Source organism: Lutjanus erythropterus, chromosome 23 (assembly GCF_056507025.1).
Source record: "Lutjanus erythropterus isolate fLutEry1 chromosome 23, fLutEry1.hap2, whole genome shotgun sequence".
Taxonomy (NCBI): Eukaryota; Metazoa; Chordata; class Actinopteri; order Lutjaniformes; family Lutjanidae; genus Lutjanus; species Lutjanus erythropterus.
Window position 1 is genome coordinate 11,983,245 of NC_139339.1, and position 14,488 is coordinate 11,997,732.

The 14,488-nt window shown below is 37.5% G+C and overlaps 1 protein-coding gene across 1 annotated transcript in view; it reads right to left on the reverse strand.

Moving 5' to 3' along the window:
- The window catches only part of LOC146305694 (uncharacterized), a 32,386-nt gene extending 18,414 nt beyond the window's left edge, over window positions 1–13,972 (reverse strand). Inside the window, exon 1 of the mRNA XM_084712739.1 lies at window positions 13,700–13,972. The gene's annotated coding sequence lies outside the window, so the exon portion shown is untranslated. The remainder of the gene's footprint in view (window positions 1–13,699) is intronic.
- Window positions 13,973–14,488: the final 516 nt, after the last annotated feature.

Sequence of the window (14,488 nt, forward strand, 5' to 3'; positions counted from 1 at the left end):
CTCTATTTATATATAAAAAAAATTCTTCTTACATAAATCTGTGATATGAATCAACTGTATACGTCAGAGACAAGTTCCCTGATAAAAAGTTACATCAAACGGAAAGTTCAAAGGTTTCTGTAACTTTTTACTCAACTCCTGGCTGTTGTTATAAACTCTGAGAAATAAGGGTTCCCAAACGGTTCTTCCTGAAGGGCTGAGGTTCTACCCAGAACCATTTGCTTCTGAGGAAGAGGGTTTGTCAAAGGTTTTTTTCTGCAGAACCCCCTGGGTAGCTTCTAGATCAAACCCTTGGATTAGGGTTCTCAGCAGATGTCCCTGGGTGGGTTCTAGATAAATTCCTTGGATTATAAGGTTCTCTCTTGGGAGGGATTTAGATAAAACCCTTGGAATATAAAAATTATTTTGATAGAACCCTACAGGTGGCTTCTTCTTAACACCCAGAGGATGGAAAGACTCCGGATAGAACCCACAAAGAGGGTTCTGGGTGGAACCATTACACCCTAGACAGTTCTCTGTAGAACCTCTTACAGGTTCTGAGGCTGAAACCTCTCACAGATGGTTCCAAGTACAGTATAACCTGTTATGTTTGCTTCTAGGTAGAACTCTTTGACAAGGTTTCAGGTGGAACCATTATAAAAGGATCTACCAGGAACTAAAAAGGGTTCTCCTATGGGGACAAGCTGAAGAACCCTTTATGGTTCTAGCTAGCATCTTTATTTTTAAGAGTGTATTGAGTTTTATCACAACAGGCAACATGAACTTACTCAGACTCTTTAACTTTGTGTAAAACAAACATTAAAGTTTTAAATCAGTGTTTTTATGGAACCTGTGCAGGAAACAAATTTTAAATAAATAGAAATAATACTAAATATAAATAGAAATGGGTTCAATAAAATGGTTAAAAGTACACAAAGTCGAGGTGTTATTTTCTGACATCATGGGTGTGTAGAATATTGTTACACAGGGCATTTTGTTGTGTTTTGCTGACTTCTAACATCTAGTGAGGACACATTATCTGACAGGCTGACTAATGGTTGGCTGACTGGGTCGGAAAAAGCTGGTTTTGCATTGGCATGGGGTTGGGTTGCACATTTGCAAGGCAAAAACAGGCTCTGGGTTGACTGACAGTGTGATTGTAGTGTTACCTGCCTCGGGCTACCCATTCTGCTTCTGGTCAGCAGAAACTGCTCGCAGTCGGAGGGGAGCGAGTCCTGCGGGGCACAGATGACGCAGTGCCATCTTAGCCCGAGCGGCGAACAACGCTCCTCCGAGCGACCGCGAGGGCGCGTGAGTAACTACGTCGCTGTGCAGATAACTAAGTGACATTAAAAGTCAAAGACAACTCCCAAGAACTCTGCTTTAAAGAAAATAACAAGACAAACATGACTAACAAGGCAGTCTGACGTATGTTCTGGCTCCAGTAAGTCTTCTAGCAGCTGTCATCTTTGCCACACTGTGTTTGCAGAGTAAATATCTACAGATACACAGACAGAAGTGGAAGAACTGGGTATCCGCATGCTAGTGGGGTGAACACCCAAGAATTCCCATCATTACTTTGTGTTTTATGATTAATCCTCGGTGTTGAAGGGTCCCGCATGATCCAACCCAGCTGAATATAAGTGTTTCTGCCAAATTTGAGACCTGAACCTGAGCAGAGACCTGAAGCTATTGAGCTCATTTTCATTATCGATTACACACTGTACAGTACAAGATACAAAATGAAATACACAATAACTGCCTTACAGATATTACAAGGTAGCTCTATGCCTTTATTATGCGAAATGCTAGCCATTGACCCCAGAGGTTTGTGTTTCAAACTCCACACAAAGAAAGTTGTTTAATTTTGTTTATATCATTTGAGAAATATAGCCAAGGTTAAGTTTTTTTTCCCATCTAAGCCAGAGATCTGGAGAAATTTATGCATGCTTTTATCACATCCCGTCTCGACCACTGTAACTCATTATGTACTTGTTTAATTCAGAAATCAATCCACTGCCTACAGTTAGTCCAAAATATTGCAGTTCGGCTTCAACTCGATCCAAAAAATGTGACCGTATCACCCCTGTTTGAGCATCCCTGCACTGGTAAAACAAAGAGATAGAGAGATATGAATTAATGACATGAAACATCTTAACCTTAACCTCTAGTTCACCAGGGAGCCTCATTTTGAGGTACTTATTGTACTTATAATTCACTGCTCACAGAGAAACATGTATTTATCTATCAACTACATTTACTGTGCAACTTTAGATCCAAAACATTTAATCAGCATATTGTGAAAGATAAAAAGTTAAGTGTACAAACTAGTTCAAATTAGCTTCACAGTTTACCTGAAAGTGTTAAAGCACATCAGAGGATTAATGAGAGACTGAGCTCCATGCAAACGTGTCAGTAATGAGGATTTTCTCTCAGCCTCTAAAGCCTCCCGCAGGCTTTACAGTAACCAACAGCAGCTGACTCAGATTCACATCAGAACATCCAACTGACCAATCATGTTGTTCCCCTGGAGACTTTCCAAAGTCATAATGAGATCAAGGATTCAATCTGTGCATCAAATGACCATCATTCATTCAGATATTGGCCATTGTTGGCTGGCAATAACAGTGCTTTATCTGCTCCCGCTGCCGTTCAATATATTATATATTGCTCCTGTTTTTTATGATGGGGAAGATCGTAGGACGATTACTGAAGGGGAGAGATATTTCAGTGCTGGCAGCTTGGCCCGGCTCCCTTTTTTTTCTTTTTTCTTTTTTCCGCTTTCTGAGTTTTCCTCAGAGGAAATTGAAACATTTCATCTTGGAGAAACAGGTGCAATAAAAGTGAGATTGCTGTAGAGTGTCCCCTAAATGTGGACTGGATTGAAATCCAGGGGATGCCCACGGAGGTGGCAGTCGGAGCCATTTCTGAGAGATTGCTGCGGGTGGGAAAATTTCATCCAGCAAGATAAGGCTTGAAATAATTCTTCCTCGGGAAACAGTCCAGATTAAATTTATTTTTACCTGTTAAAAGTTTTGTTGCAGAACTAGAGTTAATGAGGACATGAGAAAAGGAGAAAACGAGTGCGAACGATGTCTTGTTTTAAAGGAATCTTGGTCTGTATGCTAAATATCTGTGGTTTGATGACATTTCAGCCAATCTGAATCTTTTTAACTTGTGTTAAACTTTCAAATAGGGCTGGAACTAACAGTTATTTTCACAATTAATCAGATAATCATTAAGTCTACCACATGTCCAAAAATCGTTTAAAATTCTCATTACAATTTTGCAGAGCGCAAAGTGAGGTCTTCAAACTGCTTCCTTTGTCCAACCAAGAGAAGCAAATCTCAAATTCGGTATAAATGACAAAGAAAAGCAGCAAATCCTCACATTTAAGAAGCTGCAACATTTTTGCTTGAAAAATGACTGAAACAATCAGTTGTCAAAACAGTAATTAATTCTCTTTCCACTGACTAATCAATCAACTAATTGTTGCAGCTCTGCATTCAAGGAACTAAAATTACAAATAAATAAAATGCAAGCAGAAGAAGCAACAGCAGCAACTTCAGAGTGAGGCTGTTATATATATTGGAAGAAATACTGTATTATAGAGCTTAAGTTTTTGCTATTGTTAGATTCTGACTAATTAATAAATCTAAAGCTGCACTTCCACGCAAAGTACCCAGAACTTTGAGTTGCAAAAATGGCTTTACAAGGAACTAAAAAGCTCTGTCAGCCCGTTGTTGTCTGCATTTTCCCTGTGGTATAAATACCCACAAAGATTTGCATGCGTTTCTGCATGTCATTTTTGCACGTGACTAACGATGAAGCCATATAAAGTGACAGACAGGCATCAATATTTGTTTATTATTCACTCCATAGTGATGTGTCAAAACATAGTGAACAAAACTGGTTTGTGGCTGCAGATTTTCAAAGATGGTGGTTGAAATAAAATGGTACGAGCACTTGACCAATCAGAAATGTTCAGCACCGACAACCTGTTTCTTTTTCCCGTGCTTTTGTAAAATACGAAATACATTGATTTTTTTTTTCAAACTTGACCCTTGAATATAACATGACTCATTGAGATCTGTAGAGAAATTAACATTATCAAAGTTTTTATCCAGAAAAACCCACGTTTACATGCATGAATTCTCAGGTCAGTCTTGACCTGTCCAGTACGCTGATGACACTGATGAAACACCTCAACAAGCTGAAGCAGTTCTTGCAGCACCGACATAAGTCTATGACTGCTAACCCCTGAGCAGGAACTTTTTTAGGTGTTAAATAATGTCTTTGGTGCTTAATTTAGACCCCGGTCTCTGCAGTAGAAGCTTTTCCCTGGGGAAAGTTCCTGTGGTGAAAACACGGGTTAAACCAAAATCACCACGCATTAAATATTGAAAAGATAGAAACTTAAAGGTACCATGTGCAACTCTTTCAGCACTATCCAGAAATATTTATACATGTTGGTCCACAACAAACAAAACAGAAAGATACAAGCAATGTGTTTTGATGAACAATGCTGAATGTAAACAAGTTTTGTTTGCTTACAAGAAAAGCCTACAGGGCAGATTTAAAAATGCAAATAAATATGTATTTAAAACAGTGGTAGTTCCTGAGGTGGTTTGATCTGTGGCCTCCTCAAAACACAAAAACACTCTGTCACCTCCTTGAGATAATCTCCCCTCAGTGTCACATATCTGATACCAGCTGTTTTTGTTGTTCCCTCGGACAACTGAAATCTATCCACAACCATTTCTGTATGACTGAGGGTTTGAGTTACTGGTCTAAATATTGTGCATACCAACAATATAAAACTAAATACAGGTAGACGGGGTTCAGAGGCAAAAACGGAGAGCCTGAGTAACATTCAAGGCTCACTAATAGATCACAAAAATCCCTTTTCTCTTATCTACTGACAGTAATTGAATGCACATTCGGGCGTCGTTGCCTGAGGTGCAGATATGAGTATTTCTCCAGAGGGTCTCCGGTGAACTTCTCAACAAAGGAGCCGAGTCTTTCTCAGACAAGACCACGCTGTTGCAACATGGCTCGGTCACCTGATAGATCCACGAAAAGGTCGGCTTATGTAAGCTGTGTGTTACATTATAAAGTCATAATTCATTTCCTGACACCTACTGTGAGCCGGTCAGAGTGTGTGTGTGTGTGTTAGTGTTTTGTGTGTAGAGATCGTGTTCATGAGGGTGACATAGGAGGGGTGTGGTGATGGAATAGTGGCCTAACTGGTCCGACATCCATCTGACTGTCTGTTGTTTTTGTTTACTGTTCTTTATCTTTTTGTTCCTCTACAGTTCGTTTCGTCACATACACTTTCTTGAAATTTGAAACTTTCAAGTCCAAGACAATGTAGACAGAAACATGGTGGGAATTTCCATCGCTACAATGGATGTGCATGTCTGGTATGCTAAAAGGGAAACTGACGTGTTTGACCCAGTTTTCAGTAAATTACAGTTTTTAAAATGTTATAAATTAGATTATTTTGTAGGAAATCCTAAAAATTCAACAAGCTCTTCTTCTCCATTGCTGTAATTTCCCTGCTGTGACGTTGATCCTCTGATTGACCTGGCAATACATTTATAATAAACTCTTTAACCAACTTTATCAACTACAACTGCAAATTTGAAGCTAAAAAGTGCTTTCAAGGACCAATCTAGAGCTGAAAAGAGTAATCAAATTAATTTGCAACAATTTTCATATTCAGGAATATCATTTGAAGTAATTCATCAGGCAAAAGTGCCAAATAGTGTCCAGTTCCAGCGACACAAATGTCATAATTTGCTGCTTTCATCTGTTTCATGTAATTTCAAAAACTGAATAATTTAGTGTTCTAGACTGTTGGGCGAACAAAACAAGCCGTTTAAAGACACCACCCTGGCAATTTTAGTGATTTTCTAACATTTTACAGTATAGCAAAAAAAATAAAAATAAAATAAAAATAAAAATCTGCAGATGAATCATTTATAAAAATAGTTGGCAGCTGCAGCCCCAATGATGATCCAACACTGCAGCATCATAGTTTCACAGTGTAAGGAACTGTATCACGGCCTGCAGTTGGACAGTGTTTCTACCAAAATGCAGGTGACCAACACAGAGAAGTGTACCTGAACGCATCGTGTGCTGACACTGACAGAACATAGAAACACGCTGCTTTCACCACGCAGCCTCTGAAACAAAATTTGAGCAGCTACTTTTTATACTGCGAATCTTCTCATTCAAGTTTTGCCACCACAAACACAACAGAGCACGATGAGTCTCAGAGTGAAATAAATGTGGGTGTGCATCACTGAATACATTTACATGCACACTAATTTTCAACTATTTTTCTGTGATTCCATGTTTCCAGATTACAACATGTAGGAAAGTGACCGAGAGGGAAAAAAAGGGACTACTGCCAGAAACTAGAAAGTATTTCATATAAACATTTGCTTTATCAATAGCTAAGTCAATTAATCAATTGTGACTATTTGGTCATTTCCCTTTTCCTCTATAACAAATAAGTTTTTGGCTTTTGGACTGTTTGGTGAAAACAAGCTATGATGATGCTGCTCTTTTTACATTTTACTGACCAAACAATTTTTTTAACAAATAATGAAAACAATCATTACTTGCAGCCCTAATTACATATTTTAAAGAAGAAATACATCAAAGGATAATGGAAAACAAAGCAGGAGCCAATTCTACTGACATTAAATTAGTGATCAATAGCGGCCGTAAAAGGCCTGATGGTGATAACAATCTGTATAAAATGCTGAATTACCTTCCAGAGTGGCTGATACACTGGTTCTACTTTTACCAATAAGATTTATTATTAATTTCTCTCCTGCACTTTAATTTCCGCTATTGGATTTGGGACATCTCTGCAGAAATTTAATTTTATTCTTTTTTAATCAATTCATTTCCCTTTTTATTGTGTCTTTGAGTGCTGTTCGCACGTAAAGCATCGCGGATTGCCTCTGCGTTGCAAAGGTGCCACTCAAATACAGTAAAGATGCCTTTTTTTACAACAAGAACACCAGGAGATATGATTGAAAGCTCTGGGAGGAGCACAGCAAGTGAACCTACGACAAATATGTGTCTCCAAAGAGTCTCTACCCTCCCAAGCTACAGTTTGAGCCACTAAACATGCCTTTACACATTTAACAGGGAATTCAAGTTTAATGAGAATTACAAATAACATAGTTCTTAGCCTAATCTCAATATGTTGCCTCGTTTTGCGATATACCTTTTTGTCCTCATCTACAACCACGTCCATTTTATCAAGCTGCAGCTGGCTTTTGTCTCATATACAGTATGTGCTCACTAAACATAAGAGTAAAACTGAAAACAAAGCAATTATTGACAGGATCTCCTTGTAGTCTTCAGCGGCACTCTTGCTTTAACTCTGCTGGAAGAGAACCGCGGCATTCGATAAGATGGTCAATTTAGGCCTCTTATCAGCTCTGAGGCTTTTAAAATCCAGCTGAAATGTCAATACACGATTTCAAGAAAAAAAAAAAGAAAAGAAAGAAAGGAAAATTGATGCTTGTCTCACCCACAGCTTTATCCAGCTTTTAATAACCTGCATATACAGTAGATGAGATAACCTTCTACACCTGATAACGCTTCCCATGAAGGAGCTGGAGCTTTTCATCCCAGTGACGTTATTGTGTAACTTTTTCAATCACAGTTGCACAAAGAGCCGCTGAAATACTGTTATTAAACGTGAGGAAAAGACTCCACAACTTTTCTTTTTTTGGTATTCTGAGTGGTTGACACACGTGTGCTCGACGAGCTGACCTTGGCTGCTTTGAATACGCCGGGTGCCACCGGGCAAGTGTATCCATGGTGAGTCGCCATGGCGACCGTATGAAGTCAGCCCTCATTAAGGAGCGATCTAGTTTTTATTTTGACGTGTCTGCTTACACATGCGACTGCTTTTTTGGGAGGTGAATGAACTTTCCTTAAGAAAATAATAAGCTGGTAGTAACACTGGGCATTGCTGCAGTTTTATGTGGAGAAAGAAAAACCTTGTTGTTAAGCATAAACACTGCATCTCATTCAAGTATCAAGTGCACAATGAATGTAAATAAAAAAACACTTAATCTTCAATTCATCAGTGACACAAAAGGCCATACAAGTGTTCAGGGCTGTTAACTTTGACACGAACACTCATCCCCTGCAAGACTGACATATGTTTTTAATTTGAAGTCAACAAGTTTTGAGTTAATTTTACTCAAATTTCAAAAGCCGGTATGGGCTAATTAGTTAATTTAAATTGCTGTGTACCAGCTCCAAATTAAAAAGCCTAATATAGCCTAATTAGTTCAAGATCAATTTTCAACATATATTGTGCAGTTAGCATATATTTTAATATATATGTAGAATAATATATAAAAAGTTTGCAAAAATAAGCACCTAATGTTTTTGTGTTCATATGAGATGTAGACAATTTCTCTTTAACACTCAAATAATTAGCGTTCACTTAGCTTAAGAAAAACACATAATTACAAGAATTGCAGCGTTATGCTTATACAAAAATATTTTGCTTTGTTTACATAAAATTGTCCTTGTTATTACCAACTTATTACTTTGTTGTGCACAGAATTTAGTAGAAATTAGTCCAAGCAATATTTATTATTAGAATGCAGGCACAGCATAGTGGCAGACTTCCCAGCATGCATTGTGTGAGAGTTAAAATTCTGCTTTATCCCTTCTTTTTTTATAGTTTGAAGAAAACATATATGATGGAAACTTGTTGCTGTTGCTTAAATAATTTATCAGTGTAATCGAAGAGTTGTTGGTTCAACTTAACATCCTAATTTTACTGAACATGTTTTCTCAAGTTCAGTAAACTTCAGTTGGTTTTAGGAAAGTCAGCTCAATTATTTACTGCGCGCATCAAAAGTTCACAGTGTTCATGTATGTTTCTGTGTGTAATAATATGATGTGCTTTGTCCAAATGTCCTTTTTCCAGATGGCCGTGGGCAGCAGTCAGATGAAAACAAGTCCTGTCTCCTCTCTATTACCCAGCAGCCCACACTTATCAATAGCCCTCCCCTCCTAACTCTCGCACTGCAAACAGACCTGCTGCTGTTTTCCCCCCGTGGATCCTCCTGACCCTGGAGTTCTGAATTGTACTTTAGTGAGTAAACAAGCCTCCAAGGAGCCGAAGAGGAGCGTGCGTCTAAATGATGTAGAGCCAGCGATGCAGTGGTAGATAAAAAGGATGAAAGACCACCTCTTCAAGTGGACGTTTAACATTCAAACAACAATTACGTAATTACGTATTGTTCACCAAAAGTCAGAAATCTCCCAAAATTAAAGTCACAATCTAAGCAATCTAGAAGATTTTAATAAATGTCTGACTGTTTCTGAATGAGGTAACGGGATGGCGATGAAAGCCCTCGCATCTGCAGTTTTACAAAAGGTGTCATTCTCAGGAAGAATCATAAGCAGAGCTCAGTTGTGTTTTCATTCACACTGCAGTGGTTGGTTCGCCACGCAGGGTGGGTGGAGCTAACGCAACACTTTCTCTTCAACTCACTGGCGAGTGAAGTGGCGTACTGCTTCTTCCAGTCTCTGATAACATTGTGAGGAAACGGTTACTTTGGCCAAACGAAGAAAAGATCAATCACAATAGAAAAAGGATGAAATGATAATCACTTTCACGATAAACTGATAAAACTCTTGATGATTAGTATTAGTTTCAAATTTTAATTATCGTAAAACTCAGGTTGAATAAAGTTAGCAACAGTCTTGCAAATGCAGGCGCAGCAGAAACATCGATTTGTTTTGTGTCAAAGAAAACATGATGTCATTTCAAACATTTTTTGAATATTTTTCAGCACATTTTAACAAAGCTGTGACAACACTAAATTTTCATACCATTTCATCTCCATTACAAACGATGATCTCTGAGAAGTGAGGACCAAAAACGCACCTGCAGTTACCACTTAGGTGCCATTTTTTTTTTAATTACAAGCAAAAATTCCTCACATTTGAGAAGCTGAGACAGACAGAGTTTGGCATTTTTGCCTGATAAATGACTTCAGTGATTATACTGATTGTCAACATTGTTGCTGATTATTTTTCTGCTGATAAATTATTTTTATTAGCCTAATGGTCAAAAATAATGACTCATGTTCTTCAGCACAAAGCGTCACCTTCAGATTAATTAGTCTGACCTGCAGCCAAAAACCTCCAAGGACTCATTTTATAACGACGTGAAATGTGGACAAGACAGCGACCTTTCACACTCGTGAAATGTTTGTCACTTTACTTAAGAAATGATCACATCATTAATTAGCTACACTCATAGAAATAAAGGTGCTAACTAGAACCACAAAGGGTTCTTCAGCTTGTCCTCATAGGAGAACTTGTTTTGGTTGGTAGAATCCTTTATAAACGGAGCTTAGAACCCAACATAATGGTTATACTGGGAACCATCTGTCAAAAGTTTCACCCAGGACATCCTAGGAGAGGTTCTACAGAGAACCTTTCGATAGTGTAATGGTTCCACCCAGAGCGCTCTCTGTGGGTTCAATCTAGAACCTTTATACTTTTTAACGGACGCAACAAGAACCCACTCAGGGGTTCTACCAAGACCCTTTTCATACTATCATACGATTTTATCTAAAACTTACCCAGGAGGTTCTACTGAGAACCTTTTTTTAAGATGGTACAAAGAACCCTTGAGGAAAGAGTTCTTCAAATATTTCAATAATACTCCATTCAAAAATGGTTCTCTGGATGAAAATGGTTCACAATAGAACACTTAGTCTCACAAAGAACCCTTAACAAACCCTTTCTTCAAAAAAAGGGCTTTTGGAAGCAAATGGTTCTGGGTAGAACCTCTGCTCTTCAGATAGAACCATTTTGGAACCCTTCATTCTTAAGAGTGAATCATGTTTGTCAACAACTGATTTACAAGCTAAAAAAATGGGGGAAAATGGAGTTTGAATTTGTTTTAAAACAAGTAATTAAAATGCATTGTGGTCAGTCATGCAGTAGCAAAGTTATTTCACTCAGACTGAGGGTGTTTGTTTTAATTTACTCTCCTTTGTGAGTTAAAAGTATACGATTCTTAATGGATCACATACTTTACTTTAAACAAATAACTATCTGTACAATCTATTTTCCAGACCATAACGTCAACAACAGCTCTGTTCTCATGTTTACATCCTGTTTCAAGTCGAGTCATCCAGCAGCAGAGATGGTGCAAAGCAGACTAGACCATGGGCAAATATTATTTGCATACACTTTTAATGGACTTGTTTTTGTTTAATAAGCTGTCACATGGGTGGCGTCTGCGACTAAAGGTAAAAGGAAATGGCTTCAGCAAACCACAACTTAGTATCCCGTGTAAATCGCCTGTCGTGATGTTGTAAATCTCGCCCGCCTACAGGTAAAAAAATGTGTCAGAAAACCGTCCCAGAGTCTTAAGAGACACATTGATGTATGAAAAGCTGCTTGCACTCGGCTGTTAACGTCATGTTTGAGGGTGTTGTGTTTGAAAAACGACAGACGAGACCGGTTTGGGCTCAGACATGAAGTTTGTAAGTGACCCAGGGTTCAGAGAGACGTCCTGTTAGATGTGCAAACAAAGCCCAAGGCCATGTTCATGAGTTCTGGTTAACTGGTTCAAGACCACTCCTCCTCCTCCTCCTCCTCCTCCTCCACCTCCTCCACTTCACTCCATCCCAACAAAGAACAAATACGTTCCCAACAGCAGCCTCCACTCACTCATTAACTTCACCTGCGCGAGTGCAGGATGTTCAAGGGGATGGAAACTTTTCTCTGCTCTCATACAGTCAGTGTGTCACTTTTACTGCACACGTGTCATACTGAAACTTACACACATGCACACTATTATTTAACAGCTTTAATTAAGTTTACATTGTACAAGAGTTGAAACATTGTGGCAACTTTTGTGATAACTGATACATTGTTTCAGTCACTCTTAAGCAACATTTTCTGTTTCCAGCTTCTTAAAAGTGAAGATTTGTCTCTTTTCTCTGTGTAATATTGAATATTTTTAGCTGTCTTCGGTGTAAGTTGGATAATAAGCGGATCTATGAAAGTATTATAAGCGTTTTTCTGACATTTGTCACAACAAAACAACAACAGCCAGCATTTGGTTTGTCTGTTCTGGGCTACTGTAGAAACACAGTGGTGCAAGATGGCAGAATCTGTGGAAGAGGACCCGAGTCCTCGATATAAACAGACACTGGACCTTTAAATGAGAAGATCTGCTTCTTTTCTCAGCTTTATATAATTATAAATTGAATATCTTTGGGTTTTGTGGAGTGTAAGTGGCTCTGGGCAACTATATAATACATGATTTTTTGATTAAAAATAATCAATAATGAAGAAAACAATTAGCAAGAGTTAAAAATTTAGATGTGGATTTTTTACAGGCTGACTGTAGTAACTTGTTGTTTTTAAATTTGTCAGCAAACAACTTTTAAACCAGTATGCTGGGAAATAAAATGTACAGAGAGTTTTTGAACGAACTAGGGCTGCTACTATTATCCCGTCCTAAAATATTCAGAATAACAATATTATCACAACATCTAGTTTAAACAATGTTCATAATGCTATCAGACTATTTCATCTTTAACTTTGTTTACTGAGTGTTTAAGATCTTTTTTGGCAAACAAATCACACTTAAAATATGAGTCTGTAACCATAACAGTACAAATGTGTACAAAAAATGCGATTAAGGAAAGAAACTGAAATACCTTTAGAGCATACAGTATATTTAAAAGGCACCAGATTGTATACATATGTATTATTGACATTATATTAATATTTCTTTAAAAAGTTATCGTCAATACCGTATATATCGCAACACCCAGAGAATGAACAGTGGTGGGAAGTAAGTCATTTATGTAAGTTTTTTACTTAAGTACCATTTTGTAGTACCTGTGATGATAACTTTAGTTTTTAGTTACCTTGCAGATTTAGTTTTGTTACACAAAATATATAAAATAAATGATGATGATGTAGTTTTATGGCCTTAGACAATGTAATATACATTGTTCTGAAATGGACCATTCCACAAAAAGTGTACTGTTGCTTTCTTCGTAATGTATTTTGCTGTTACATTTAACTTTTTACCTGTAACAGAGTAGTTTTACACTTACTACTACACTTTAGTAAAAGATCTGAGTACTTCTTTCATCAATGGGAACAAATAAATATTTAACTATATAAAAGAAAAATCCAAGTAACTAAAGTTTTTAAAACACTTTATTTGTTATTTACTTACGGCCTTGATTATCTTTAGTAACGTGTGTATCAATTTCTTTATAGTACACATGGACTAATAGAGTATGTCATTATGTACAACAGGTGTACTCACATCTCAATAACCAGCGTAAAAACGGCATTTCTTCATGAGTAGGCAACTCGAAAATTAGCGTACAACGCTCTTATAATAGTGAGTCATACTTAATAACATAAATAACTCCTATATTCTAATTATTTTGTATAAATAATTTAGTTATAGTGCTTTGTTTCCCGCAGCGGACTCTCGCCATATGGCTGACATCAGCGTCCACCTGTTGCTGTGAATAACCGTCGAAACTGTGCAAACACACGGTCAATAACGAACCAGCGACACTTTTCATCCACTTTAAAGTCAATTCAGAGCAACATTTCACACGTCAGAGAGCCGCAAACAGCAGCGAAGTAATCAAATGTAGTTTGAACCTACCTGTAGCGCTAAGCGAAGGTGTGGCACTTTGCCCTAGGTATCAAAAAAACAAGGATTACTTCAGTTGTCATTTAAGTTGTTTCTCTGCCGCCTCCTTTACTGAGTAGAAATTATTAGACGCACAGGTGAAAAAAGTAGAGGATCCGTTCAAGGTGTTCATCCGGATAAAAGACTTCCTTCTTCAGGTTTGAGTTGTTGTGGTGAATCGTTGAGAAGAGTTTCCCCCCCTCGGTGACTCCACAGTCCCATGTCTCCTGTTTGAACAGCCGTCTGCTGATGGTTAGTAAGTCTGGGAAACTAGTGGACCACTGGCAAACTACACACTGCGACTACAACTGCTTCCTGTTAATACCTTCAAAATAAAACCCAGGAGGCTAACAAAAAAACTTCTAGTTTATTCTAACCGTGCGTACTTCTTATTAAAAAGTAACACTAAGAGAGTGCTTGACAAAAGTGCTTAAATAACCGCATTAAATAAAAGAAAATTTATGAATACCTCCACAAGGTTATTATAGTTTTGTTTTGTTTGTTTTTTGTTTTGATATTCTATGTCAATACACGTATGTACACCTTGTTAACTGTATTAAAAACGGTTAACTGAAATAAAAACATAAAACATGAAAACCACCTGAAATTACATTATGCACTTGCAAAATGAATAAAATAAAAAAATAATGTAATACTATAAAATATGCTTGTATTATTATATATCTTATTTCGTAAAGACAAATACACCCATACTATAATCAAAATTAATTAAATTAATACTGAAACTGTAAAAAAATAAAA